This window comes from Micromys minutus (assembly GCF_963924665.1).
Source record: "Micromys minutus genome assembly, chromosome: 15".
Taxonomy (NCBI): domain Eukaryota; kingdom Metazoa; phylum Chordata; class Mammalia; order Rodentia; family Muridae; genus Micromys; species Micromys minutus.
The window spans coordinates 21,980,766-22,008,180 of NC_137984.1; the positions used below are offsets into that span (position 1 = coordinate 21,980,766).

At 38.1% G+C, this 27,415-nt stretch overlaps 1 protein-coding gene across 1 annotated transcript in view; it reads right to left on the reverse strand.

Annotated features, from left to right (window-relative positions):
- Nucleotides 1–26,420, reverse strand: part of AGTR1 (angiotensin II receptor type 1) — a 37,581-nt gene extending 11,161 nt beyond the window's left edge. The window contains exon 1 of the mRNA XM_080929301.1: nucleotides 26,345–26,420. The gene's annotated coding sequence lies outside the window, so the exon portion shown is untranslated. The remainder of the gene's footprint in view (nucleotides 1–26,344) is intronic.
- Nucleotides 26,421–27,415: the final 995 nt, after the last annotated feature.

Below are 27,415 nucleotides of genomic sequence, written 5' to 3' on the forward strand. Positions count from 1 at the left end.
GAGTGAGTGGATGAGGGTGAGGGGGTATGGGACAGGGGTTTTGTGGAGGGCAAACCAGGAAAGGGGATAACATTTGAAATGTAAACAAATGAAATATCCAATAAAAATTAAAGGTCTTTAATTTTTAAATTAAGTAGTTTTTGTATTCTTAAGTCTGCTTTAATGGATTGTTGCATCTTATTTTTGATTGTTTAATTGATCGATTTACTGTTGGTGTGTGTATACGTGGCACATGTGTATGTAGGTCAGAGGACATCTTTCAGGACTCAGTTTTCTCCTACCATGTAGGTTCCAGGGACTGAACTCAGGTCACAAAGCCTTGGCAGTACGTTCCTTTATTGGCTAAGTCATCTCTCCAGCCTGGTTTTAAGAATTATAAAAAGACTCTTGATTAATGCTGGAAGGCATGTCAGAGGGTAGGTGCTATACAATTTGTACATTAAAACTTGTGACAATTGCTGAGGTGTAAACTGGGAACTTCAGACCAAATCTAAACCAACAGGCACCATCCCTTTGCTTTTCTAACCTCCCTGCAAAGTGATCTGTGGGGATTTGGGTCTTCTGTCATCCACCCATCTCCGTGCTTTTCTGGTCCTTTAAGCTGGGCAGTGCTTTTTAAAAGGAATGAAGTATGAACTACAGATACAATCGCAGCCTTGGTAGTAGCCACATTCAGAAGTAAATTGAAACCAAATCAAATAGGCCCCAAGTGGAATTAGTTTTGATAATATACTTAATTAAATCTAAGCTACGAAAACTATTCCTTCAGCACTCCATCAACAAAAGCACTGAGGCAGTTGGCATTTCACAGCATCATTTCCTCAGAGACCTGGGTATCACTGATGCTCTTAGCACATACCTGTGCAGACCAGCCATGGTCAAACGCTCCTCATACATAGAATGGCTACTGCAGTGGACAGCAGCAAAGCTTGGCTTACGGATATCTTCTAGCTGACCTCATGGGCAACATCCCAGCCTCAGTATCATTCAGTGCTTTTTAGGAATGCAAAACTCAGGTACCACCTAGACCCACTGAGTCAGAAAATGTGGGTGGGGAAAGCAGGTGATTTTGATGCATAATAATAATTAAAAAACACTCTAGTACAGACAACTAAGTTTCTAAATGTGGCATAGATACCAATAATGATAATTGATAGGTAAACTCAAGTCCAATGAATAATGCCATTGCTTCAGGTACTGTTTTCATCTGGAAGTTTGGACAGGGTCAACGGTGGCAGCAGAAGCTAGTATACAGAGCTTAAGAATTACTCATTACATTCTGTGCTTTCCTACACATTTGGGAATTGTGTATCTATAATCTTCCAAGCTGAATGTCATATGATAAAATGCACCTTTCACTTATGCCTATCTAGCTATAATATATTTACTTTGAGTGGGATTGTGTACTATTTCTACAATGAACTTAGAACTACCAAAGAACAATCCACCTGAGGACACATGAGCCCTAGTTGGTGAGGTCAGAGGTGTGAGGAGCATGGAGATGGGGTCCACAAGTCTGCATCAAACATATGATTTGCTTCTTATGACATAGAATTAGGATTTTTCAGTCATCTGTGACTCATTTCCTTTATCTGTAAAGCAATGGGTAAGAATGAGGTTGTAAGTATCTGCCTATTCAGGCTTGTAAGACTGGTAGAAACATCAAATATGATGAGATATGGGGGGAATGTTATGAAATCTTAGGGCTTTTGGATGATGCTATTGAATCCACACTGATGTAAATGACTAATCACCTCCAGTGTAAATAGATGTGGTAAAGGCCGATTGAGATGGACTGTGATGCAGTGTTAGAAGTAAATGAAACTGAAGTATAAACAAAAGACAAAATACCTGCCTGGGAACTGAAAGGCAGCAATGAAATGCTGACTAAATGTACAGGTTTTCCAGCTTGAATAATTCCCTCTGAATTCTCTGTAAATTAAAATAAAACACTGCCCTTAACTGTAATAAAAATGGTTCAGACTTGTTTCCTCTGATGATGTGTAGTCTGGGATAAAAGCTCAGAATGCGAGGCTGATACACTGTAAATAATTCGATGCCAGCAGAAAAATAGTTACTGGGTGAGTGATGCTTCTTATAAAAAATTGATTGGTAATAAAAATTATCACATTGAACCCTAAAATCTGAAATTAGAATATATTCCCAGGAATATATTTTATACTGAGGAGGAATTGACATATTTTTTCCAAAAGAGTTGTAATACTGTATTTTTTTTGCCTTTTGCATAAGGCTATTCTTTATGATGTAAAATAAGATAAAATAACACGATTTAAAAAATATCCTTGGTTTACCAATTTAAGACAGAATTTCAGCCTAAGAGAACTTTGTAGTTCATGTCGTGGCAAACAGTTCATACATCAACAAATATTTAAGGACCAAAAGAATATAGTTGCACATTCTGTCTACACCAAGAGCACTGTCTCCCTCGTTTTAAAGTTTGCCATAGTGAATTCTCTGTTTGCCATCACTAATTCGCCGAGGGAGTTCAGCTTTTATTGCCAGCAACAAACTTGTTCAAGTTAGCTTCTATCTGCCTGAACTTGGCTCTGACAGGAAGCATCTTTGCATTTTCCTTTATTCCTGAAGTATTAATACCCCCTTCTTCCAGCTAACTCATCCAACACTCCTCAGAGATACAGTTCCTAATATCAAAGCAATTTTGCTTTGTTGGAAACCCTCTACTAGAAGATGGAACACTTTTCCTTGATCCAAGGGAGATTTCAAACAATTAGCGGGGTAGGCTAGAAATTTGTAACACTCTAGTTTTTACAAACAAACATTTATAAACTAAGTTTCTTTGTGATTCCAAAACATATTCAGTTGCTCACTTACAGGTCATAGAATAAATAGAACCATATATTTATTTTTCCTTCCAATTAATTCCAATTTTTATTGACTGTACGTGGGATGAAATTACAAATCAGATTAAGAGGAATGAGAAAGAATCTTCATTTCAGGCCTGCCTGTTGGAAAATGTTTACATAGAATTTATCCGTACATAGGAAGCTTTTGAACCTCTGTAACTAGATCTCTAGCTCCTCTGCAGACTTTCTGATGGATGAGCACCTTCCCTTCAACTTTCACACGGAGGAAGATAGAGCATCCTTGAGGTGACTGCTGTGGTACTGGGGAAAGGTCTGTTTAATCTTGCTAGTTACATACTTCAGCACAAAACGATACTTAGTCTTCTAATCAAGTTTATTTACTATGCAGCTACTTTATTCTTCTGTGGAGTTCTGCTGGAATCTGACTCAGAGAAAGAACTCATAAAAGTGGTTTTTTTATTAGCAGTAACATACATTATTAAAGAATATTTGCTATATTTCAAGTACAGTGCCAGTCACTTTACTTTCTATGGGAGTCCTAGGAAGAAGAAATGGGTAATTTTCATATTTCAAGTACATAAACAAACTCCCAGAGCAGGTGCTTATATTTCTCTCTTCAAAAATTAGTACTTCAAGTGTAACAGCATTTTTACAATATGAGTTAAGTCATGTTTATGACCTAGTTCATGGCTTATATTCAGGGGGTAATTTTGCCCTTTGGGGCATTTGGTACTTGGACACATATTTCATGTTTACAACAAAATATTCAAAGGAGGAAGGCTGTCAGCATCTAGTACTTACAGGCTAGCAGTAATGTCAATTATTTTATGATGCAGCGGATACACCCATGATAAAGAAACATGTGGGTGAGACTGGTGAACTCACCTAGGAGTCCATTCCCAAATAAACATGCATTAAAAAAAAAAAAAAAAAAAGAAAGAAAGGAGGGAGGGCAGAGAGGGGGATATATGGCCCCAACTGTGAAATTGTCTGGTCTTTACTCTTTTTTTTTCTTTTATATAATATGTTATTTCTGAAGTGTATTTTACTAGTCTTTACTTCAGTACTGTCTCTTCCCAGGAATATTACATTACCAAGTTATCAGATCCTGATTATAACTCAACAGTCTGAGGTGGTGCTAGTTACTTACGGGAGGGACTCTGTCGCTAGGCACTGAGTAAACATCTGCTTATGATATAATTCTAGACATTATACTCTCAATAATCTCTATTCAAACACTGGCAGAGGGAACCTGAGTGATAGTTTTTGTAGGTTTGTAGGTTCTTCAAAAGGTTCTATAACCTTTTCTTATTGGATGGTTTATTTACATTTCAAATGGTATTCCCCTTGTGTGTTTCCCCTCCTCAACTCCCTATCCCATCCCTCCCCCCCCCCCCGCCTTACCACTGAGCATTCTTCTACTCTGGGACATTTAGTCTCCACAGGACTAACGGCCTCTTTCCCCACTGATGCCAGAATAGGCCATCCTCTGCTACACATACAGCTTGAGCCATGGGTCCCTTCATGTGTAGTCTTTGGTTGGTGGTAGTTGCTCCAACATATAATAAGGACACATGCTCCACATGTCCATAGCAGCCTTATTTATAACAGCCAGAAGCTGTAAACAACCCAGATGTTCCTCAACAGAGAAATGGATACAGAAAATGTGGTACATTCACACAATGGAGTAGTACTCAGCTATTAAAAGCAATTACATCATGGAATTCACAGACGTGAGGTAACCCAGTCACAAATGAACACACACAGGACTAGACAGCTAGCTCCAAGTTCATCATGAGAATGAGGTAATGGGGGGTGAAACTCTGCTCTTTTCTGGGATTATGTCCTCAGACACTGATAGTGTCAGACTAAGGGTCACAGAGGATTTTGCATTCATAAAATTTGAACTGACATTGCAATATTAACATATAAATTCAGAAACAGTTCATTGAGTATAACATGGCAGTAAGGCTGAAATTGTAATGAGGCTAATTAGAGAAATGTGAGGAAGACAAAGGTTAAACATAGAAGGAACAAATAGTCTAGCTATTCACCATGCAATGACTAATGGCTTAGCCTGATTTTCTGTTGCTCACCTTTACTAGAGAGATCAGCTGTTCTTATCCATTAAGCTTCAGAGAAAGGATACGTATATATTTACTTACTATGAAAAAGTCATTGAATCTTTATCAGAATGTGTTTTTTATTTTTCTGTATACGAGAGGCAAATGGGTAACATTTTGGTGAGGCATTTGAAGTTGGGATTGACCACTCCATGCAAGGTAGGCAAACAAAGCCATATTTAAGGCCTTTTCCTTGAAAATATGAAACTGTCAATAGATCACTGAAGAGAGGTAAGAGCCAATAAACATAATAGCAAAGAAGCAGAATCAGAAGAAACTAGAAGCAAAGGAAATGCCAATGCTGATGCTAAAATCAATATAAAACGGCATCACCAAGTAAAGAGCAATGTGATTTACTTTGTTGTGTATTTTATCTTTTAAAATAAAAATTCTCTAGGATTCTTTTGTGATGTTATTGAGCTGCATCCAAATTTTGACTCTTTTGGGGGTGTCGAGCTTTTAGATTCTGTTAGGTAGAATCAAAGCTGTGTCTGGTACAAGAGTTATTTTCACTTTCTTTCTGAGTAAAATACCTGATCCCCATGCATTGTGAAGCCCCCAGAGCCCTTGGTAGGTTTCTATGCCTTTTCTTGGTGCAACTGTCTCCTCCTTTCTGTTCAATTTTGTGGACCCAAGCCTTCTTGGCTTTTCAGAACTCCACTCCCTCAGCTCAGGGAGGCTTCAAGTTTTTCTTGGGCTGATCAATTAACTGGACACCCCCACAGCTCCCAGGGACCAAACCACCAACCAAAGTGTATACATGGGTTGGTTCATGGCTCCCACTGCATATGTGGCAGAGGATGGCCTTATCTGGCATCAGTGGGAGGGGATGTGCTTGGTCCTGTGGACGCTTGAGGCCCCAGAGAAGGGGAATATTAGGAGGGGGGCAGAAGTGGGTGGGTAGTTAGGGGAGCACCCTATTAGAAGCAAAAAGGACAGTGCGTGTGATGGGGAGACTGGCAAGAGGGACAACATTTGAAATGTAAATAAATAAAATGTGAAAAAGAAAAAATGATTATTTACTTGTTAAATAAAACTATCTTCAGACATGTAGAATTTTAATTTGTACTAGTGTACTAATGGGTGAAAAAAATCTATGGCTTTTTACTGAATATTGAGTTAAGACAACCCAGTTGAGAGAGCTAAATTAATGACTTTTATGCTGTTAAATGTTGTACATGATTATTTTATTAAAGCCAGGTTTGGGCCAAATTTGTTCTATTTGTTGCTTTTCTTGTTTTGTGTCAAAAGGAAATTGAGGAAAGAAAGGCTCGTTTTGGCCCCCAGTTGGAGGGTACAGTCAGACACAGTGGAAAGTCATGGTGTCAGAGTCTGAAAACTCCTAACATTCTTTCCATGGACCATTTCCAAACACTAGTGAACCGCCATGGTCAGCTTTATCACAGAAAGTCTAGGCCTCAATAACAGCTCTTCAAATTAGATATTTTCTTTGTTGCCATGGCAAAATACAAAACAAAAGCAGATTAAAAAAAAGAAGGGTTATTTTCTCTTGTAGTGTGCACAAGTCACTGTGAGAATAGGTGTGGTGGTAGGAGTGTAAGGCAGCCTGCAATATTCCTTCTACAGGAAGGATGCAGAAAGAAGAGAAGGCAGGAGAAGCAAAGAGATGAACGCACGTGTCCTGTCTACAGTGAAATCTGCTTCAGAGTCTCCTGATTTTGTGTATGTATACACTTGCCCCAGAGTCCCTGTCTAAGACTTTAACTATTCTATTGTTCAAATGATGTTGGTGTTTGCTTGCAGTGAGAATCACTATAAAGTATGATTAGATACTAACACAGGTTTTGTTTATATGAAAACATGCTGTTGATTGTAGCTGCTAAAGTAACAACATGATGTGGGACACTGCAGACTTTAGTGGGTTGCTGCTAGGAATAATATCATTAGAAATAAGTCACTGGAGTCAGTCCATGTTCAGATCCCAGGTCTAGTGCTACTGAACAATGAATGTAACTTACATGTAGCTTCTGTCCAATGGGGAGATGATAAGAGAATTTAGTATGTATATTTAATGTTGAACTTAAGATAAAATTGCAGTGACAGATACAAACTCCATTGCCAAGAAGTGTCTAAGTAATGATTTCATTATAATTTCATTCTTCCTGTTCTTCTTTAAAAGATTTTCCTTTGTGATACAGTGACAACCCTCATGAGGACCTACCAGTGTGATGAGGAATGGATAAGAAAATAGAAAATGAATATGAGACAGCTCTAGGTTTTAGGTGTTGTTCGCAACTATTGTCCCAAAGCATTTATCATCCACCATCCAAATAGGAATTCAAGTTGAGAGAGTTTCAAATTCAATGTATTTTCAGATTGGAGAATTTTAGTAATTTTATTTTTAGATAAAAGAAACTCTTAAATTTCACTTATTTTTTTCTTGATATGACAGCTTATATGTTAGATTCTATGAAAAAGAAATATTCTATTGAAATGAGATTTAAACAATAAATAAGACATTTTCTAATTAATTAATTAAAAATAAAATAAAACAGAATGCCAAAACAATGTAAAATCAAACTAAAAATATCCACAAAAAAGTAAAGTTAAAAACTGAGTCAGATTTAAGGAACTGAAGAAAATATGGTGGCTATGTATAAAATCATATTTTAAACCCTTTTCTTATTCCACTATTGTTATTTATAGAATTTTGTTTTCTGTCAAAGCTCTATAGTAATTTTTTTTGCACAGGTGAAACTGGTGTAGAAGCATTTTACTAGGTTTGTGATATTGATTAAATTATAGTCATTCTTTTGGTACATTTTCTTATTATTGTGTGTATGTGTGTGTGGTATGTGCATGTGTTGGTGTCAGTGTGCAGGGTCAATTATCTTCTTCCACACACAGGTTCCGGGAATTGAACTCTGGTTGTCAGGTGTTGTGGCACGCACCTATAATGGCTAATCCGTCTCCAATCATAAATTTTGTAATCCCCTTGCCTTTCCCATGTTGTTGGAACTTAGAATTAGAACTAGATAGATCGATAGCAGATAGAAAATTTTAATAATCCTCAGAGATCCACAGAATATTGCATTTAAAGATGTTTCATTTTTGACAAGGAGATAGGTCTGCTTTCGGTAATAGTCTTGTCCTATTTCAAAGAAAATGGTGTGCAGCAATAACTTCCATATAGAGTTTCTTCAATTGCGGTAAGCTGGCTCCTGGACAAAGAAAATGCCCATGCTTCAACTACAGACAAATTTGTCCAGAAAGGACAAATGGATGCAGGGAAGTGGACTGCCAAGCTCCTCCAAGACAGGGTAAGCAAGTCATTCATAATTCCTGCTTCACAAATGGCCTGTCAGTTATTCTGGGTCAGAGGGCTGAGGATAGATGATCCAATATAATAGAGAGAATAATGGGGATTATTGAGGCAATCACCTGTTTCTCTCATTCCTCTCACTTTTGAAAGCTGTGTCCTAGCACTTCTTGCATATTCAGGTAATATTTATTTCTTCTTTGGTCTCTGATGTGTTTGAAGAATAGACAGTCTGAATCTTATTACAAAGATTCAAACTTAAGTTGTTTAGGATTTAAGAAAATGTTCTAGTTCTAAGAAGATGTATTTATGATAATAATGCAAGTTAGGATAAAATTTGAGTTAAGTATAAAATTTTAAACGCACCAAGAGAGGATAGATACTAGAAAAATTTCAATTACTAAATTCTATAGCCTGTACATCATAAATGTGTATAATACCTTATAGTTATCATAATTGCTATAACTGTATTTAATTTATATTAGAAAGAAAAAGAGCCTTTTATTGGACTAAAAAGGGGAATTGTAGAGAGAATATCTTTTATATTGTACAGACAGATCACATGTCAATTAAAAAGTCGATGGCCAGGGCTAGAGAGATGTCCCAGGAATTAAGAGTACTGACTGATTTTCCAGAGGTCCTGAGTTCAATTTCCAGTAATTACATGATGGATCACAACTATTCATAATGAGATATGATGCTCTCTTGAGGCATACAAGCATATATTCAGGGAGAACATTATCTATATAATAAATAACCTTTCTTAAAAAAGCATATGGCCAATGGTTCAGGAAAGAAATAGAGGTGGATATCTGGGACAGAGAAAGGATTCTGGAACAGAACCAGGTAGAAAATTCTCTGGGAAGATGTATTGAGGTGATCAGATGTTACCAGAGCACAAGTAATCCTCTATGTGGCAGAATGTAGGTTAAAGTAAATGGGTTATAATAAGTTGTGTCTAGTCAGAGAAGAGCTTAACTATATGTCCAAGGTATTTGTAGATGTATTTTGAGTCTGAGCTTTATTTCTGGGAGCATGGGGCTAAGAGGAAGAACCACGTTTAACTTCTACAGAACTGCTTCATTTTTCAGTAAGAACTCAGAGAACAGTGACAGTATCCTGATATTTAGAGGGGAAAAAACAACAACAAAAACAAAAACAAAAAAACTAGATGTCAGCAATTTAGCTCATATAAAACAATTTTCAAAGACTGAATTTACAAGAGAAAGGAATCAGCCCCCAAGCTAAGGCTGTCCTATGGCCCTCATTACCCAAATCCTGCTGAGAGAGAGACAGAGAGAGAGAGAGAGAGAGAGAGAGAGACAGACAGACAGAGAGAGAGAGAGAGAGAGAGAGAGAGAGAGAGAGAGAGAGAGAGAGAGGCTTCCAGAAGTGCTCTCACTCCTAAGCCCAGAGATGAAATTACTGCTTCACCACTTTTGCTCCAATAACTGTCCAAAGAGGTACCCACCAGGAGCACTATAGATTCAATGCAACACCCATCAAAATTTCAAATCAATTCTTAATAGAGTTAGAAAGAACAATTTGCTAATTCATTTGGAATAACAAAAAAAAAAAAAAAAAAAAAAAAAAACCAGGAGAGCAAAAAATATTCTTAATTATAAAAGAACTTTTGGGGGAATCACCATCCCTGTCCTCAACCTGTATTACAGAGCAATCTTCATAAAAACTGCATGGTATTGATACAGAGACAGGCAGGCAGATCAATGCAATAGACTTGAAGACCCAGAAATGAACCCACACACCTATGGTCACTTGATCTTTGACAAAGGAGCTAAAATATCTTGTGGAAAAATGGCAGCATTTTTAACAAATGGTACTGTTTTAAGTCATGGACAGCATGTAGAAGAATGCAAATTAATATATCTATCCTTATCTCCTGTACTAAGCTCAAGTCTAAGTGGACCAAGGACCTCCATTTAAAACTGGATACACTGAAACTAAAGAAGTGAAAATACAAAAGAGCATTGAACAGATGGGCACAGGGGAAATTTTTCTGAACAGAACACCAATGGCTAAAGCTCTAAGATCAACAATCAACAAATGGGAACTCATAATATTGTAAAGCTTCTGTAAGGCAAAGGACACTGTCAATAGGAGAAAACAAACAACAGATTTGAAAAAGATCTTTACCAATCCTATATCCAATAGAGAACTAATATCTAATAACTCAGGTGACAGCAGATGTTGGTGAGGATGTAGATAAGAAACAAAACTCCTCCATTGGTGGTGGGATTGCAAGTTGGTACAACCACTCTAAAAATCAGTCTCGCAGTTCCTCAGAATATTGGACATAGTATTACTTGAGAACCCACCTATACCAATCCTGGGCATATACCCAAACAATGTATAACATATAACAGACACATGCTCCATTATGTTTTTAGCAGCTTAATTTATAATAGCCAGAAGATGGAAAAAACCCAGCTGTTCTTCAAAAGAGGATTGCATACAGAAAATATGGTACATTTACACTAGGCAGCTATTAAAAACAATGACTTCATGAAATTCTTAAGCAAATGGATAGAACTAGAATAATTCATCCTGAGTGAGGTAACCCAGTTTCAAAAGAACACATATGATAAATTGATATTAGCTCAAAAGCTCAGAAAACTGACAATATAATTCACAGACCATATGAAGCTCAAGAAATAAGATCAAAATGTGGATTTTTTAGTCTTTAGGAGGCAAACAAAATATTCATGGGATGTAGAGGGTGGGAGGGACTTCAGAGGAAGAAAGGATGAATAGGAGGAAAGTGGAGGCAGGATCAGGGATGAGATGGGATGGAGATAGGGATGATATAGAGGGTCAGGAATTTGAACAAAAGTATGTAGCAGTGGGGGATGGGAAACTGTGTGTAGCTACCAGCAAGTCCCAGATGCCAGTAGAGCAAGAGGCTTCCAGGACCCAAGAGGGATGAGATTAGCTGAAATGATTAACAAAGGGGAGGGACAACCTGTAGAGATCATATCCAGAGGTTAGGCAAGGTCCCTGGTTGAGGGATGGGGCCACGCTCTGTTCTCAAAAATTTTAGCCAGAATTACTCCTCTCTAAAGGAAATACAGGCACAAAGAGTACAGCAGAGACAGAAGGAAAGGCCAGAGACTGTCTCACCTGGGGATTCATTCCTTATGCAGCCACCAAACCTATTCACTATTGCTGATGCCAGGAAATGCTTGCTGACAGGAGCCTGATGTGTATGTCTCTTCAAAGGCTCTGCCAGAGCCTTACTGATATAGACAAGGATGCTTGCAGCTAACCATCAGACTGAGCACAGTGACCTCAATGGAGGAGTTAGAGAGAGAACAAAGGACTTAATATTGCTGAAAATATTAAAAAATTGAAACCTCTTATCCTGTGCTAGTGCCAGCTCCCACATGGGACCATCTGGCACTGTAGGGATCTCTGACTTGGTGGCTTTTTACTGCCTCTAAGAACTCAAGTGGGGTTCACTCCACTGCCCCTGTTTCTTCTGTCCTGGGTGGATATAGCCATCCTGGTGTGTTCCTTTTCTCTACTGCCTGATACTAACATGACTCACAGGCATCCAGCTCACCCTGGCTGCTCCTCTACCAGGTGAGAACTTAGCTCACATTCTCCACAGCCAATAAAAACATTAACTTATCAAATAGGTTTGTATGTTAAATTCTCAATCCACAAATCCTCTACAAAATAAGCTTATAACCAGCAGACAAAGATATAATCTTCCCATCCAGAAAAGATAAATTAGACCCATAGAAACCCTTAGAAATAATCATAACAACCTCATCAAGCTAGAGATGTGCTGAGAGAAACACACATCTGCCTTCATCTCCTCCTCTGTGAATCCCCTCCTACTGCCTCCTCTTCTACTCCTCCAGCCTCTCCACTGTCTAGTTAAGTATCACCTTAACATCAGCCCACAGCTTAACCCCATAAAAAGAAAAATATCAAGTACTCAGAACCCCTAGTTTTCTGTGACTAAACTACCAACCAATGAGTACATAGGGAGTACATATGGCTCCAGCAGCATATGTAGCAGAAGCCTTATCTGGCATTAATGGGAGGAAAAGCCTTTGGTTCTGAGAAAGCTTGATGCCCCAGTGTAGGGGAATGCCAGGGAGGTTAGGTGGGAGTAGGTGGTTTGGGAGGAAGAGCATCCTCATAGAAGCAAAGATGGGGGAATGGGAGAGGGAGCTTCTGGAGGGGAAACAGGGAGAAGGGATAACATTTGAAAAGTAAATACATAAAATATCCAATAAAAAAGGAAAGAAATAGGAGTCTTCTGCAACCAGAGCCACTTATAACCATCAACATGTTCAAATTAATTGTTTTCATTTTCATGTCTTTGTGTGAGAAGGAGAAAGCTCTCCTTTAAGATCATACATTCTATATTCTCAAAATGTTTTACCTCCTTAAAAGGCTGTTTTTATTAGATGTCAGTACTAAGAGTGCTTCTGGGAAATAAATTCCTGAATATTTATAAATAAATGACTCCACTTGTACTATTAACTAGCCCTAGAACTGGGAATTCTGCCAAAATACTTGTTTTGAGTCAGATTTCAGTTTAGAGAACTAGCCATATGCTGGTAGCTGTATTATTTAAGCTTCTATTCCCGTAAAAAGACAATATGGTTAAAGTATTTTAAGAAAAAATAGTTATTTCATCTTATAACTTTTATGTAACAGCTCATCACTGAGGGAAGTCAGGGCAAGAACTTGGAGGTGGGAGCTGATAGAGGCCATGGAAGAGTGCTACGTATTGATCCCCATGTTTTGCTCAGCCCGCTTTGCTTCCTTATAGCTCAGGATGAGCAGCTCAGGGGTGTCAGCACTCACAGTCGTTAAGCCCTCCTTTATTAACCACCAATTAAAAAAAAGAGAACATTCATAGACCAATTTGGTAGGAGCATTTTCTCAGTTGAAATATGTAGGGAGCCGTTTGTGCTGCACCCAAACCTGGCGCCGGCTTCCCGCCAAGAACTCAGCAAACAGAGCTGTGGCCCAGCCAAGAGACTTAATGCGCATGCACCACATAAGTCACAGCCCACTCTTGGGGCATGTGATTGAGCTACAGGAGGATGCACCAATCAGGTAGCAACACAAGTCTCTTAGGCATTTATAGCAGTGCATTTTTTCCACCACTCGAGGAGAAGAAGAGGAAGACAGTGGAGAGATTGCAGGAGACCCCACGTGGAGGGATGGCGGAGAGGCACCACGTGGAGAGAGACTCGGTAAAAGAGATTGCGGGAGGTCCCGCGTGGACAGAGACTGGACAGAGAGATCGTTCCTGGGGGACTGCGCGTGAGAGGCCGTCTAGACAGTAGAACTCGGTAGGGAGTCCCCGGCCCAGAGACAAGTTTCCTGCTCAAGAAGCCCCTGCTCAAAGTGCTGTTCAATAAAGGTTATCTGCAGAAGAAGCTGTTCGTTTTGTTGCATGCCTGTTCCTAGTGGCGGGAAGCGTGGGCGCGTGACAGAAATATTTTCTTCTAAATGACTCTACCTGTGTCAACTAAACATGAAACTAGCCAGCACAGCAGTTCAGAACTAAACCTCCCCATTTCTGTTAAAACCACAATTTTTATGTCCAGAGCTTTTCAGTTGTTTTAGACCACATAAGTATGATCCTGCTGTGGGATAAATCAGGTAGCAAATGGAATTCCAGAAAGGTCAAAGGCCAGATGCTGAAGGCCATGCAAAGGGACATACATTCTCTAGAAGGCTCCTTCTTTTACTTCAGTCACAACAGAGACTTCACTGGACACATTTTGGTTCAATTTTATTAGAAGTATTCAATATAATACACTTTGGGTTAAGAGTTATTATTAAATTGTGGTTAGGTTTGCAGAGAAATCAGTTAAGCGTGGTGATGGACACCTAGCATCCCAGTACTCACGAGACTAAGGCAGGGTGATCATTTCAGCTCAGCCTGGGGTACATAACAAGATATTATTCCAAGAAAATCTTGATTCAAATATTGAATCTGGTTAGTTCATAGTCATCCAAAAATCACACTATATCTGAAGCTTAGAGATATGTGAACACTAAATATAAGTAAGTTTTATATTAAAAGTCACCTTTTGGTAGGAATGATGTCTGTATAGAGAACACAGGAGCAAAATGGGTTTCAAGTGGTCTAATTTTTCTGATATAAAATGTTTCCTAATAATTGCTTTATAGTTTTGATCTAACCAAGTTTTGATCTATGTAAAATGTATTTACTTGACAAAAACACAATGATAATTTCTTGCCAGAAGGAATAACAACACATAATTGTTTGAGTCACAAGTGATATTATTTTCATAATATTCAGTCACAGAACTTCCCAAGCATTGCGCCGTTATTATTTTCTTCTAATGATGGACATTGCATTTTTATCTTATTCTGCTAGAGATAATCTGATGGATTTTCTTAGTTGTTACTTGTGTGCGTCTAGAACGAACTAAAGCCTAAGTATCTAGATACACCTATGCGAGGTTTTTATACATGGGTGGAAGATACATCTTAAATCTAATCACTTGAGGCAGAAAGACCCACATTAAATTTAGATCACTTGACATCAAAAAAACCTATTCTATCTTGGTCACACCTTATAGTAGGTTCGTATATATAAAGGATATAAAAGAAGGAATCTTTTTCTTTTTGCCTGCTTGCCTTCACTCTTGCTTATAAATTTATTCCTTGAAGGCTCCTTTTTTGGAATTCTGACATATACTAAAGACCAACTGAGACATTCAACCTTGTGGATCAAACTACTATTGGATACTTGTTTTTCTCTTTAGCCATTATCAGACACTGCCTGTAAACCACTCTCATAAGTCTCTCTCATCACACACACACAGAGAAACAGAGTGACCAGAGAGACAGAGATAGAGACACACACAGAGAGACACACACAGAGAAACACACACACTACTTTGTTTTTGTCTTGTTGTTGTTGTTGTGCTTCCTCTTCTTCTTCTTCTTCTTCTTCTTCTTCTTCTTCTTCTTCTTCTTCTTCTTCTTCTTCTTCTTCTTCTTCTTCTTCTTCTCCTTCTCCTTCTCCTTCTCCTTCTCCTTCTCCTTCTCCTTCTCCTTCTCCTTCTCCTTCTTCCTGGGAAGTCTCATGAGGCAGTAGGCTTTTATGGGAGAGATTGCATCACAAATCTTGTATTTGTCGGAGATAGTAATACATGCCTTTGTTTAAGCTTGTAGGAAAGGAACTGTAGGAAATCAAATCATCATGAGAAAAAACACTAATCTTCATTTTCCTATTTACACCTTCTGAACACTGTTGTTAAATATGTTTTTTTTCTAAACATATACAGTTCTATATAGACAATGGAGGGAAACATATATATATATGCATATATATCTCATATATATACATATACATACACATATACATATAAATGCAGTATGCAGATTTATGATACATATGTGTATATACCAAGAGAAAGTAATTTAACAAGAGAAAGTAAGTCTCACAATTAAGAACCCGTAAATATAAAAATTCATCTCACAGGAATTTTTTATTCAATAAATATAATTAACTTCTGCTATTGGAATTAACAAAACATCACAAGTTAATTAGGTTTGCAGTAATTAGACACTGAGGGTTCCTTTCAGAGAAGAGAGGGTGAGAGATCAATTAATTGGGGAAATATAATTTGATTTTATTAGTTTAGTATTCCTGTCATTTGAAAAATTCAGGTACGTTCTGAGCTCTGGGTATATAGTTGACAAACCATGTGACTTGGAAATACCATGTTGGGGCCATTGAACACTGGCAACTGAAGAGCCCCTGAAAACAGACAAGTGTTTTTCAGAGAGGACTTTTTGAAATGTCTTTGTCAAATCTAAATGTCTTCAGGTAGAACAGTGATGTTTCAGTCCCCAGAACTCTCAGATGTACTGGGTGCTCTAAATATTACCTGCCCAAATTCAGAGTTTTCATCTTCAGCTGACATGATCTAGGAATTCGTCATGGAGTATGTGTGAGGTCTGTTCATGAGAAACAAACTCTGGGAATGAAGATGAAGAATAACAGTGGTGTTCCTGTTTAGGTCTTCCTAAACTTTACACAGCAACAGGACAATCACCTGTTCCCATAAAAAGTCTTCGTCAAAGCATTGTAGGTCTCTCATGTAATATTTCATAAGTACATATCTTAGTAATTTCAAAATAGATAGAAAGTAAGGAAGATTAAAAAACAGGAAATCACTAAAAGCATAGAGAAAACAGAGAAATTAAAATTTAAATCTAATAATGTTCAAAAGTTTTACATACTTAATTTTTCTTTTATGCTCTACAAATACACAGGCATTTAAAAATAAAATCGTTGATTTTGGTCATACGCTATTGTTTGCATGATTCAGTTCTTTTCACTAGGTCACTGAGAACTCAAGACAGACCCTAATGGCTTTTGGATAAGAATCTATAAGAGAAGTAGAAACAGAATGGCGCTTGTGATTTATATATTGTGTGCTGCTCCATTCACTTATGATCATCTTCTCATTAAATATTGTAGTAGTTGGATGAGAATGCCCCCAATAGGCTCAATAATTTTGAGTGCTTGGTCCTAGTTTGTGGAACTGTGATGAAGAGGATCCAGAAGTGTGGCCATGTGGGAGGAAGCGTGTCACTCTGTGTGAACTTTGAGGTTTCAAAAGTGCATGCCAGTCACACTCAGCTGCCACCTCCAACTTGGGTATATGATATAAGCGTTCAGCAACTACTTCAGAGACGTTCCTCACAGAATATTTTCATGCTTCCCACCATGATGGTCATGGGCTCACCTCTGAAATTAGAACCAAGTGTTCATTCCAACTCCTTCTTTTATAAGTAGCCTTGGTTACGGTATCTCTTCACAGCAACAGAAAAGTAACTAGGACAGATATTATTAAATAATATGATATGTGTATATTTGCATAAATTATATTGTGATTGTTTACATTTGTATTGGTTGGCTTATTACTGTAGCTACTTTGTTCTTGTGACAGTACTTTTTTTAAAAGACCAAAGAACAGACATATTCAAGCAGTCATTATGTTCAAAACACTTAGAAGTCTTTTCCACTCCAGATAAAGTGACAGCAATTAGTTCTCAGCATGTAAATGGCCAGAGTACAATATATTTCTTGCACAATGACATTCCTTGAATGGAGATAACAGTTATTGTCACTAGATTAATAGAAAACTCCTGCTTTAGAGAAACACTGTGTTGATTTAGAAGCATATAATAATACCTTTGAATTTAATAACAAAAACAGTTTGAGTCAAAATGAAGAAAATTATGATGAAATTGTGTGATACTTGCTGGGAAAAGTGCTTCTTTATAAATGTTTTGATCTGTTTGGATTAAAAAAAAACAAACTTGCTACAGGTTGTGTTCAACTGTGTTCATAAACTGGGCTTGGTGAGTTGTGTCAGAATATAAATGGCCAAAGAGGATGTGTGGTGGTTTGAATATGCTTGGTCCAAGGAGTAGCACTATTTGGAGGTGTGGCCTCATTGGTGAAAGTGTGTCACTGTGGGGGTGGGTTTTGACACTTGCTTCTTAGCCATATGAGAACTGTCTGCCTTTGGAACAAGATGTAGAACTCTTGGGTCCTCCAGAGCTGTACCCGCTCAGAAGCTGCCATGCTTCCTGTCTTAATGATAGTGGAGTGAACCTCTGAACTTGTAAGCCAGCCGCAATTACACATTTTCCTTTACAAGAACTGCATTGGTCATGGTGTCTCTTCACAGCAATTGAAACTCTACCTAAGATAGGATGGTTATTGCTATTTTATCATTTTATTAGTATTTTAGAAACCTTACCTGCCATCCAGATACTCTCACTGGTGCTTCTTTCCTTCCCAGCCCCCCTCTATAGCATGACGGCTGCTCTAACTTTTAACTTAATGGTTTCACACCTCTGAATGCTTCCAGAATACTAAAGTCCCAGATCCAAGCAGCTGGCAGAGTTTATATTTGAGAATGTTGTACCTGCTTATTGTGGAAAACACACCTCTCTCCTTAACAGTATTCTCAAGGAATCCAGGTTCAGTTTAGACTTTTAATAAACACGAAGGAGCTATTTTAGAAACATTTGGCTAGGGACATCTAAATGTTTTTTAGAAACTTTCATGTACTGGGACAAAAAGTTTGTAACCTGAATCATTTGGAGGTCATATGCTTAAAATAAAGCAACACTACTTGATAGTCTGTAATCTATGGTGGCTTTATTTATTATAAAGCCACATTTGAGGTTAATGAGCATTTGTAGTAACAGGTTTAAAAAAGCTATTGCTTAGCTGATTTAAATTGGCATACTGAACAGTTTATGTGACTTAGCAAAGAGACAATTTTATAACATTAAAAAAAGGAAAAAAAAAGAAACATAAAAGTTGAACAGTACATTTTAATTGAGATAATACAAATGTATGAACTATATCATTCTTTCTTTCCTATCTGTATAGTTTTAGATTATTCTAAGTTACACAGGGTCATCCTAAAATATTTGACTATGGATAATTGTTCTGTCTTGGTTTTTTATGTAGCTAGGCTACATACATGTGAACTGGGGCCACACCATTTCTTTGCAAAAGGCAAGACTAAGATAAACCTATATACATATCCCCAACTTGACCTACATGGTAAATGTATAGCCACCAATGGGTTTGAGTGGGTTGTTCTAATTTTAGTATTTTTAAAAACAGAACAAAACACTAGAATTCTTCATCATTCTATGAAAGGTCACACGTTTTAAATAAAATAGAGGTGATCTTGAATTTCTCCTTTTCCAAATAAGGGAAATAGGACTTGATTTCAAACTCTTACTTTCAACTTTCAAATAGTTCATTAAAACATAGGTGGCCTAGAGTAGAGAGTCATCTAGGGCTGAAAACAATAGGAAGGGGATTGAGATTAGAATTACTCCGTCTAAAATCTCGACTATATCAGTATTACATTTGGGAGAGCTATTTTTCTTCTCAGTATTCCGGCCAATAAAATGAGGACCAAGTAGAGACTATCTAATAGAATTGTGAAAAGGTCAATGTCAGCTCAGTTAATTGTAGTTTTATCAAAATGTGATTTTTGCTTCTGGAAACAGTGGTGTTAGAATTTTGTTGAGAAGCACATTAAATCTATAAATAAATTATGGATATTTGCTTTTGGTGGTTGTATGAACAGATGCTGACACTATGGAAACAAGTATACTAGTGTCTCTAAAATCTAAAAATAGAAGGACCGTATGATCCAACTATCCCATTCCTGGGCATATAAACCAAAGACCCTATATTCTACAACAGAGACACTTACTCATCTGTGCTTGTTGCTGCTTTATGCACAATAGTCAGGAAATAGAACCAGCCCAGATGTTCATCAAAAGAAAAAAAAATGGATAATTAAATACAATGCAAATGAATAAAATTGAAAATTACAGGAAAATACAGTATGATGTGAAACCCAGACCCAGAAAGACAAACACATAGTCTCTCACACATACAGATGCTACTTTTAATTCTAATTTTGTTTTATTTATATTAGGATGAGTTTGTGCAGAGGCAAAGAAAGTAGAAAGGGGCCCACAAGAATGAGAGGGTAAAACAAAAAGAAAGCCTAGAAGCTTCAAGGGAGTGGAGTAGGGATGGTAATGGTAATGTGGTATTGGTGTGAAAAGGGAGGCTGTGATGTGGAAGGCTTAATCAGGGATGAAGAAGCAGGGAGTTAGTTACCAGAGAAGAAGTAGGGAGGGATGTGTCATCCCAAATCAAATATGTATAAAAAAGAAAGAAAGAAATCCGCTACTTTGTAAAAAGTTTTGAAAACTTTTCTGAAAAGGCCCCAGAAGTAACCTTTAAGGTAATAATGTTAGCCGAAGGCTATGTACTCGATTTTACTAACTCTAATATCTAACCATCCAGGACTCTTGTGACAAGGTTGATTCTCAGTAGCAAGTCCAGTTGAGGTCTTAGAGTTTTCACGTCTTATACATTTTCAGGTGATGCCCAGGGTGCTGGTCTGTGAAAATGAGGTGACTAGATGGTGCTGTGAGGAATCAGCAAGATGGGAAGAAGAAGGAGAAAGAAGGTGTGAATAACCAGTGCAGACGCAACATCCTTCCAGAATATGCCTTTTAGACTTGCTTCACCTGCTTCTCAAAACATTTCACATCAATGATTTACATTTTAGCATTTTCTTCTTTTATCACTCTTTGCTTTTATTTTGCCATTCTCTTTCAGGCTGAAAAAAAAATGGCATTGACGGTTCGCTATCCTGTTAGAAAGTCAAGGAATAAACTCCAATTCATTTTGTCGTACGTAATAGGACGATTTATCTACATGACATTTAAAAAGGTAGTTTCACTGCCACATTTATCTTCTACTATTCAGAGATCTGAAGATTCAGTGAAGGAGTTCCATACAGCTACTGAGAACAAACCACAAATACACCAGCAAGAAATTAACATTTGTTAGTAATGCATTGTTACGGTTCTTGTTACTGAAGAAGTGGCAGTCTTAGAAGATGTAGAATAATGTAGAACGCAGAATGTAAAAATGGTGGGCGTTGCAGTAAATATTTAAAAAAAAAAGGTTTATCTCTTTATTAGCCCTGAGGTCTCACTCCTCAGGCCCAATTTTAGTATGGAGCCACACGTGGCTCCATTGCTCGGTCTGAGCTGCCACCCAGTCTGAGCCACCCCCTTCCCTTGGCCTAACTTTGTCCTCACAACTACCTTTCCTTGGTGGCTTTCCACCTGCTTTCTGCCTCTGTTCTCGGGTGTTTCTTTATCTGAAAATCCAACACAAACACAACTCTACAGCCAGATAGCTTTTTAACAGGTTTATGTATTCATTTCTCAATCCACAAACCCTCTACACATCAAGATTACATCAAATAGACAAAGATACAAACTGCCCTTCTATATGAGATATTAGACCTATACAATCCTTAAATGTTCAGAGCTATTTAACGCCAATTAATCCCACCTGGATCTAGCTGGTCTTTGTGGACCTCCATGTTGCGACCTTCCCCTCATCCTCTGACCCCTCTCAGATCTTCTCTCTCCACCTCCCCTTCCCTGCCCAGTCACTGGCTTACCTTTATGTTACTAAATAAAATAAAGGTCACCGTTTATTTTTATTAAAACAAAAGATGAAGTCACCTCAAGAGTTTGTGACTAGGCAACCCTTCTTGGGGAAATGGAATTAACATTAAAATACAAACAGCTTCAGGACAATCTACAGGTGAGTACCAAATAAAGCAAGCATAGGACACATTTAATCTGGTAAAGTAGGTAGAGCAAGAGGAGTGCTGGTTTGTGAATGTTTTATCACTGCCTGCTAAGAATGTTTTGTAAAATAGAACTAAGCAAGACAACAAAAACAAAAAAATCGACCAATGACCCTTTGAGAACATGTCATTTCCTTATATAGTTGTGATGTTTTCAGTGGGTATCATGGGGCTTTCATTCTCATTGTGATCATGTCTTTCCAAATAATTACACAGCTAGGGAGAAAAAAAGAATGTTTGCTCGTGTGTGTGTGTGTGTGTGTGTGTGTGTGTGTGCGCGCATGTGTGCGCATGCGCGTGTAAACAGTGTCATCTTATTTTAAATGTTCTTTGAGGACATTGACTCGAAATTTAAAAATGATGACAACATATTGGAGTTTTACTTATAAGTCTACAGTTAAAGTTTGCTAGTATTTTTATATAAAGTTTATACCAGTATTGTTGCACATGATTAAAAAATAAAAAACAGGTAAGGAAGGTGTGCATGATATGTAGAAATTTAATATCTTTCCATAATATTTTGATATTTTTCCTTCTTACTTCATTTGCCTCTAAACACAAAGAATCACTAATTTCTATTTTAACTTTTTATTCTTTTTATTTTAAACACAGATTTTTATTATTATTCATGTGCATGTATTTGCCTATGCATTAATAGGCATATAAGCACAGTGTTCTTAGAGCCAGGAAGAAAATATTGGACCCTCTAGTGTTACAGCACTTGTAAGCAAGTTGACAAGGGTGATGGGAAACACCTTCAGATCCTCTGGAAGATCAATTCATGCTCTGAACTATTGAGACATCTCTCTAGAACCTTTGAAAATTTAAGCTGTTTGTTTTTCTTTGCCATTACTCCTTCAGAAGGAGAACTTGCAAATATGTATAATTGCCCTGTTGGTAAGGTTGGAGCATTATCTTTAAGCTGTTTTATTGTGTGTAATAGGACAATATACATAGATGACATCAGAAAGGTAGCTTTTCTGTAACCTTTATCTTCTAAAATATGGGGATCTGAAAAGTGAAGATCCAACCTACAAAGAAAAGGTGATGCAGTAACTTTTGTGGAGTGTTTATACAGTGAAACCAGGAGGATATTAAGAGGAAACATTTCTATGATCCCTACTACTGACGGCAGTCTTAGGAGATGTGGAAAGATACAGCAGTTATTACAAACGTAGTGAGAACCGAACAGCATAACCATTATACACATTGCACCTAGACTAAAAGGTAAGACAAGAGAAGCGGTTTTAAAATATCCTTTTCTGCCTAAATACATTTTAGCTTGCCCAATACCTGTGTTGGGCAAAGATCACTTTTCTCCTTTGATTCGTATTTTTCAAGTCTTATTATTTTTCTTACCACTTTATTTTTAAAAAGGAGGAATACATATGCAGATTTTTAAAGGCATTTTGGCATAACACTATATGAATATTTTTGTCAGTACTTAATTCTTTTAGAGGTTTGATAACATGCATTGAAATCCCACTAGTTACCATAAGTCTTATTTTTTAGTTAGCCATTGATACTTAAACTAATTGATCTAAGCAAGATTTTTAATAGTTTGGTAAAGATGAAGGTATATATTTTATCTATATAAAACAGATGAAAATCACATAGAAGTTGACTCAAACCAAAGACTCATTAATTACATGATTTAAAATTTGAAGACAATGGCAGTGGAAACTTGAGCCAAGCAGATGCATTGCTGCTGGAGCCTTGAACTCACGCTTCACAACCTCAATGTCTTCAAATCAGACTGTGCAAGCAGCTGTAAATGTTCTTGCATATGGAAATGGAAAGGACTTCAGTAGTACCAGCAGATTCTAGAGACCCCTTCTGACTCAGGTCACTGCCTTAAAGACAACTTTTTAATCTTTGACACATTTAGAGTTAAACTTTTAAACAAAATTCTTATTTACTAGCCTGCCTGTGAGACTCTTTGGCCTACTGAGAAACAGAGCAAACAAAACAAAAGTAATTCCGAATTGACCTATAAAATAATCTAAACTAAGGTGACCACACAACATTTGTTTTTAGTTCTCACATGCAAAGAAACTGTCCCACCTAGTGAGCATCTACTATGAAAAAAAGTGGAAATCAGAACACATTTACTTTTAATAAAACAATATCTACTCAGCATGCCCATGAGCATTCTAAACAGATATATTCTTTGGTTTTCTTTTTCCAACTGACATTAATGGAATAATACTTTATAATAAAATATTTGGAAAGCTTATACTTTTTTACATTTCCCCATAAATGAATCTTGTATTTTAGAACAGTAGTAAGCTAGTGGTATTCATTTGTCATTAAATATTACTTTAAATATCTGTAGAAATTAATGAGTTAAACTTGTGTTAATAAACCATTAAGAAGCTGTTTTGAAGGAGCTAAAACTCAAATCATGATTGTAATAGGAACTGTCATTAACATAAATCTAGGATAGAAACCAAGCACAGCTCCCTTCTGTTTATGAGAGCGTTAATATGCTGCTTCAACATGTGGGACCAAACAGAGCATCTTACACAATGACTTCAGGCACATCTTTAAGAGAACTTTTTAGAGGGATTTGAAAATAAACAAACAGCAGTGCTTTCCAGCAGGGAGGCACTGAACAGGCAACGTGTCTCCTCTGCAAAACAACAAGGGATTCAAACACTCCTAAACTGACCTTAGATACTTTCACTCTGATTATTGTCTTGTCTCATTATGAGACTTAAAATCAACTTTTTAAGTGTCTGCAATGTTTGGACTTACATTAAAAAATAATTGACTAGCTAGCTTGGGAAATTCTTTGACATTTAGCAGATATGACTAAGCAGGAGGGAGACTAGATTCAGTGACAAATATGAGGTCAGGAGACAGGAGTTTGCACCAGTGAGCCAAAACATGTAACTATGGGAGATATGTAACATGAACTACTGTTCGTAGTACAGTTTTGGAAGTAAAACCTCTTAACTATTATCTTGAAAAGTACACGGCACAAGTGCAGAGGGGATTCTCGGGTGGGCACAGCTCAACTGGGCTTCATATTCCTTCTCAGCCAGACATTTCACCCTGGCCTTCATATATAGCAGTTTAGCACGCATTTTCTACTGTCCCTCTAACACAGACAGAGATCAGTTATTGCTGTTTGGAGTAGCAGCGCAGTGATGAGCCACAGCAGCACAAATGCGCATGAGCACATAAATACCACCTGACTCCAGACTAGGAAGGCAAAGTGAGAAACCCAAGTGCTTCACAAATTAATCGTTTTTGAAGAATGCTTCGGAGTAAGACAGAGAGAGAGAAGACTAAAGATGAGAGGCCAGCCACAGCAACAGCGACAGAATGACATTCTAGAATCTAATGTCCTGTTCTTAAAATGGCAAGTCTTCCCTACACCAAGACAATCCACTCCGTTAGGAAATCACGAGGCAGTTACTCGGCTTCAAGACAAGGTGAGCAGAACTATATAGATCTAGACACCTTGAAGGGACCAAAGAGCAACGCCTTCAGAAGATCATGGGTCCAAGCATATTGCAGACTTAAAACTGACGACAGATATGTGATACCAAGCCTTGCTTAGGGGACTTTGTAACCAGAGAGACCTTAAGAGCAGAGAAAGAGGTTAAGAGTTGCTGAAAAGCAACCTTTTATTCCATCAGCCCGAAGTCCTCATTCCCTATTCCCTTTGTGTCCCAGCTGAGGAGGGGCTATGGGCAGGACAAGGAGGGTCCCAGAAAGTCAATGCAGAACCAAAAGAGCTTGAGAAAGAGATTGACCAAAGGGGGAATTTATAGCTAAGTAAATGCTGGGGCAGGCAGGGCAAGTGCTTTCTTTGTTTTATTTGCTTCTTTGTTTTAAACCCCAGTAAATGGGAGGAAAACTATCATCTCTGCCCCAGGAGGCTTCCCAATGGTATCCACTAGGAGAATCATTTAGGGGCTAAAGCACCTTCAAAAGGTTATTCCAGTTGCCTATGGGGTTTTAAATAGCAAAGCAGATGCGGATTTGACTTCTTCACAGTTTTTCTCCCTGGAATTAAACTCAACTGGGTTAGCTTCCTGTGTGTGATAGGAGACCCAGCAGGGATAAAGATGGATATAGAGGTGGGGTGGGGGTGTGTCTGAGTCTGCGGTGGGATGTGCACCTAGCAAACAAGACAATCCAGGTCTCTGGTGCTTATCTGAAGATACCAAGACAAGAGAGGTCTTGGGGAAGATTGGTTGGTGTCTGGAAACCACAGATGACTGGCTGTTGAGACAGAGAAACGAAAAATGGGATGCTAGATGAAAAATGGAGGTCCCACACCGGGACCTTCGCTTAAACCTCAATTCACGGATATGAATGTGCAGTGGCCGAGACAGGTTAGTGCCTTTGCTTTTCCACTATTTAAAAGACACAAAGGGCTTTGGGGACTAATTCAGAGTGCCTAACTTTGTCCCGTGTACTTCCAGGGTCTGATGCCAAGGACCCATTGGCAGTAGGCTGGAGCTGCCCAAGTAGAGAGGCTGGGAAAGGGAAAAGCTTGTCTGGGAAGCAGAGGAGGCTCTCATTAACTTTACCTTAAAGCTTCATAACTTTCAAATGGGCCCTGTGTCCGCACAAGCTTCATGTCACAGTTTAGACTTCCTCGGGTGGAGGAGAACATTTGCTGGCTCGCTACTTGGACAATCAAAATTTGGAATAAGCTGCAAAGAAGCCTACAGCACCCCCGAATCCCCCAATCTGATCTGGGAATAGTGAAGAGTTCTATGGAGGGAGCTCACAGACAATGCTGTAGCCCCTGAACCAAGTCGGCTCTTTCCCCAGGATCTTTCCAAGGCGGCAAGCACATCTGCCAGGACTCACCCGTGCAGAGCCCAGCTCCGGGCTTCTTTCACGCCTCGTGGCCGTGGTCGCTCCGCATCCACAGCACTGGCTGGAGAGGCTGTGTGTGTTTGCTCTGGTCTCTGTCACTCCCTGCTGCCTGGGATCCAGGCTGCCTGCAGCTGTAATCCTAGCGCAGACAGCTCCAATTTATATAGCAAAGGGCAGCAAAGGGGCGTTGCTGCTTCTTGGGATCCAAGGCCCGTTTGTTGCTCCGCCTTAAAGACCCTCCTGACTCCTCCCTTGATAGATTCTGACTAAGCAAGGATGACTCCCTTTTTCTTCAGTGCTACCTGCCTGATGCAGGCTCACTTGGGCCTGGAATTCTGCATCTCCCAGAGAGGATCTGGAAGAGGGAGGGATCTGTGTGGGATCAAGCAACATTATTTACTTTGAAGAGAAAAAATACTTTTTTTCACTTGTTTCTGTCTTTCTTCCCTAGCTAGCCCTCCACTTTTAAAAAATAAGTTAAATCACATTTAAAGGTTGCACAAAATAGAAGGGTAGATTTTCATCTATTTTTAAATGCTCATTGAATTTCATTCATTAAAACTATTATTAGAATATTGAAAAGTCACTAATGTCATATAAGTACCCCTGGTCTCTTGACTTGCAACCAACTTTGTAGTTAGGAAGACAAACAGGAATTTTTTAAAATCTAAGACAAAACGAACTCAAGCCTTTTGTATTCATAGTTGACATAATTGTGTGTTTATCAAGCAAACTATTAGAGCTAATAAGGAGTTTATTCGGAAGATGTTTACTGGGCTTCTTTGTGTTTGGTGCTGAGCTAAGTCTTAGGAAGAGATAGCTCTTGCAGGAAGGAAGCAATATTCTAAACTCCGAGTTAAAAGTTCCAAAATTTGAAAAACTTTTTGAAAGAAAGAAATTTTATTCAATATATTTTGCTCAGAGTTTTACAAGAATATAGGGGGAAAAGAAGTTCGATAAAAAACAGTCACAGCACAGCACTACTGACTGTACCTCATGGGGGCACATTTGTAATTGTGAATATAACAATTTAAAACTATTATGCAGTCAGAAGCAAATATC